Below are 3,844 nucleotides of genomic sequence, written 5' to 3'. Positions count from 1 at the left end.
TACCCTCCCCCCACTCCGCGCCCGTCCCTCTGTTTGCCGAAGCCTATTACACTATCACTGAACACGTAAAGGGGGCCTAAGGGCTGGGAGTAATGATTGTTTAGTAGGCTCTTTTCTGTCCGGCCTGTGCCTCCGTACACACACACACCCACACACACACACACACACACACACACACACACACACACACACACACACACGCACGCACGCACGCAACACTAGCCGACAGCTGACTGGTCCCCTGGAGAGTGGATCCCCCTCCCCCTCCACCCCTCTCTCAACCCCTACCCCTTCTCATTGCTGGGACGAAGTCAGGTCGCCACGGACTGTGCCGTTATGTGTACTTACCAAATTATGTTTCTTTTTATTGAAAAATAATATCAACTCTGACGGACAGTACAAAAAAATGTAACATGTCGTAACAAATTTATTCACTCACTTTTATTGCTTTCTTAATCAGTGTAAAAGTTTTCGGACGATAAGTAAATAACAGCGGTAGGGCGGCAGTCACGCATGTGCGTAGTGAGGCGGGCGGCCGGCGAAGACACGGTAATCATCACGAACGCGAAGCACCCATTTGGAAAAGAGGGAGGGTATTTATCACCCCCACCCCCTCTCTCGCTGACTTACTGTCGCCCCTCAGCGCCGGTAAAAAGGCCGGCCTGCGCATTATGCCTCCGCGGGGCGGGGCGCGGGAGTGCACCCGATCGCACGGGGCCCCCACCCTCCAGCTGGGGAGTAAGACATTGCTCGGAAGAGAGAGAGAGGGAGAGGTGACGCGAGGACAAGTGGCAGGAAAGCAAAGACAGCAGTTATTGTTGTAGCTTATTTGCACGAAAACAAAAATTGGCAAACAAGAGTTGGATGCCATGCCACAGCGAACCAGATGTGAATCTACTGGCATCGGAATGTCGAATTATACCACAAATATGCCTCCAAATCGCCGTTATTCCGCGGTATTCATTTGAATGGGAACCCGTTGGTGTGCGGTGCGTGGGGGTCAGGGCTGCCCAGGGGGAGGGGGAGCCGCTGTCGCCCTGGTTGAGCGCGGCTGGCACGGCCAGCAGCTTAATGAAACTTCTCCTCGGCCCCTCCTCATCGCAGTCCCATCGACGGAGGAGAAAAAGTGGGGGAGGGGTCTGCAAAGTGCAAGTCGTAAGCAGCCTCACTTCCGCTTGGGAATGCATATTTCATTTGCGCCCGGGGCTTTCTACGCACCCTGCGCTGGGGTGCAGCCCGGGGACTAGTATCGCGTTTCGGAAGGGCAACGGCGCGCCCCACCCTACCCCACCCCACCCCGCTGTCTGATAGCGGGTATTTCAATTACACGGCGGCAGGTGAAGCGACGCCGGTGATTTACAACGCGTAGGTCTTTTAGGCAGGAATTTCTAGCCCCATCTCTATCCCCCCCTCTCGCTCCCCTGCCCCTATGCCCCTACTCCTCTCCCCACCACTTTTCCCTTCCTCCTTATGATGAGCTGGTGAACAGGGGACACTGTCAAATACACTAGGTAGAATCGACTCGATTCCACGGCTTCGCCGACTGCATATATACATGATATATGCATATATGTGATCAACAATAATATCTTTGTTACGGATTCTTACGGATTTTGTGCACAGAAACCGAGAAAACAAGTGCATATAGTAGTGGTTGGAATAGATGGAATAAAATTGGATTTAAACAATTCTCCTAAGTTGAGCTGCCAGTTCATGTCAATGACCAGTCATTGACAACGTAATTTTGACATCTATTGTCAGGAGCATTTTAAATACCACTAATCTTAAGAATAACTTAGTAAAATTTCAAGACGGAAAATCAGAAACGATACTATATGATTAAAAATGAAGCAAACCTAAACTAACAAAACCTAACTCAATACAGAAAATCAGAAACGATAGTGTAAATGTAAAAGAAAATGAAGCAAACCTAAACTAACAAAACCTAACTCAATACACAAAATAAGAAACGATACTGTTAAATGTAAAAGAAAATGAAGCAAACCTAACTCAATACAGAAAATTTGGGAACGATAATGTCACTATGAAACAAAAATTCCTTTAACAGATGACATGCTTTGCTTGTACTTCATTCTAGTTTTCCGTGTTGCATGATCTGGTTTGGGTGCAATTAGCTCTCTCAACTAATGCGTTGCTACCGCAGCAAATGTTTAGCTGTGAGAGCTGAAAAGTTAATTAGTGCCTGAGTAGCCAACATATAAGCTATCACAGCCCATCAATCGCTTGTGCAACTTACGTTTTTATATGCATAAATGCAATTATTCTGGGGATACTGCGTACAAGTCCATAATACACACTTCGATGGAAGGCCGCACCGCGGGGCTCTCTGCTACATTCGACCCCGTGTATCTGAAATTTTTGATGAAACTTTTATGCGTTGAGACGAGAATGGTAGGTCACGGTGAAGGGCGTTGGTGTGAGAAAGAGCGTCTCTCCTCGCCCCTGAAAACAATCGCCGTTCCTCGAACCGCGCTGGGAAATGGAGGTGCTTAGGTCCGGGATGAGATCGGCGAACTGTGCAACCCCCACCCTATCCACGAGGTCCCCTTTGCCGTCAGCGACGGAAGTCCTTATTTGCTGGCGTACCGTTGTGTTTCGAGGGGAAACGTTTTGTCATGGCGGACACACAGCAGCCACTCGTCTCTCTGCTGCCTCTCTCTCTCTCTCTCTCTCTCTCTCTCCCTCTCTCTCCCTTTTTCTCCAGGTGGAGGGCTGAGCTGCTGGCCCTGAATGCCGACTGCAGTACTGCACGGGGACGGGACGGCCCGGCTCGCGCACCCTTTCCCTCTGTCTGCGGGCGAAAGGGCCTCTACTTTTAATAACGTTACAGTCAATATTTGCCGTGGGCTCAGCATCCCCGGCGAGGGGGGAGGGGGGGGGGGGGCTGTACCGCAGTGCCGAGCCAGGCCCGGTCAAGTCCACAGACGGGTAAGGGATTTGCGCAGAACAAGCGAGAGAGACAGAGAGAGAATGAGAGGGAGAGAAGAGGGAGAATATTGAAAGGCAGATGCCTCTATGCGCTGCCGCTTGCTGAAATTTAACAAAGAGGTACAGCGCTTGTCCGTTTGGCCCTGAATAAGAAGGTATTGCGGCTTACATCCTGTAACGATACGCACTGCATCGAACTTATTACAGCAGGGCGCAAGTTGTGTTGTACTTTGCCCCCTTTTCTCCCTCGTGTGCTGCCGTCGGCACCGCGCCAGGAGAGGCTTCTAGTGGTAGTGCCAATAAGAGTGCATTTTTAATTTTTATGTCAAAACTTTAAACAGGGCTTGGTGATTTATTCTCCAAGCCTAGAACGACAAAAATATGCGTATATAATAAAGCAAAGGTGCTAGGGGTAAATGGGGGGTTCATGTCATAAGGCAGGCCCAATTGTGATGCAACGTGAAAATCAGTCCAGTTCGTTGTTTTTGATTTTTTTTTCTATTTGTTGACTGTTTCAGGGGCGGTGTCACGCGTCACAACTTCCTCTCCCGTGCAGGCAGATGCTACAGGCCGAGGGTCTGTCCTGGTGACGCTGGTGAAGAGTCGGCGCCTTCTGCAGCCCCTGGCCGCCCCTGCCTACCGGTGTTAACGAGCATGAGGTGAGGTCTTGCAGCGCGGTGCGGCGATGTGTCTCTGGGAGCGATTCGACAGTCTCAACATTTGTCGGGGGGCGGCCGCAAGGGGCGCTGAACGGATTTGTGCAAATGCAAGGCAACCGGGGTTGGAAGCCTCCACCTCGCTTGTAGTGGCGCGCCATGGCCGGGCGGGGAGGCTGGGCTTGCCTGAGCCAAGCAGCCAAACCGCCCTCATGCATAAGGCAGCAGCACCCCGCCCC

The 3,844-nt window shown here is 51.1% G+C and overlaps 2 protein-coding genes across 3 annotated transcripts in view; one reads left to right on the top strand and one right to left on the bottom strand.

Moving 5' to 3' along the window:
• LOC113212683 (uncharacterized) overlaps nt 1–3,844 on the bottom strand; it is a 116,726-nt gene that overhangs the window by 98,873 nt on the left and 14,009 nt on the right. The gene's annotated exons all lie outside the window — the stretch shown is intronic.
• The window catches only part of LOC113212620 (insulin-like growth factor-binding protein complex acid labile subunit), a 227,990-nt gene continuing 227,618 nt past the window's right edge, over nt 3,473–3,844 (top strand). The window contains exon 1 of the mRNA XM_052263569.1: nt 3,473–3,608. The gene's annotated coding sequence lies outside the window, so the exon portion shown is untranslated. The remainder of the gene's footprint in view (nt 3,609–3,844) is intronic.

Source organism: Frankliniella occidentalis, unplaced genomic scaffold (genome assembly GCF_000697945.3).
Source record: "Frankliniella occidentalis isolate FOCC.00 unplaced genomic scaffold, Focc_3.1 Scaffold12, whole genome shotgun sequence".
NCBI lineage: Eukaryota > Metazoa > Arthropoda > Insecta > Thysanoptera > Thripidae > Frankliniella > Frankliniella occidentalis.
Note: the sequence above shows the minus strand (reverse complement) of the source record. Positions and strands in the feature narration are given on the sequence as shown.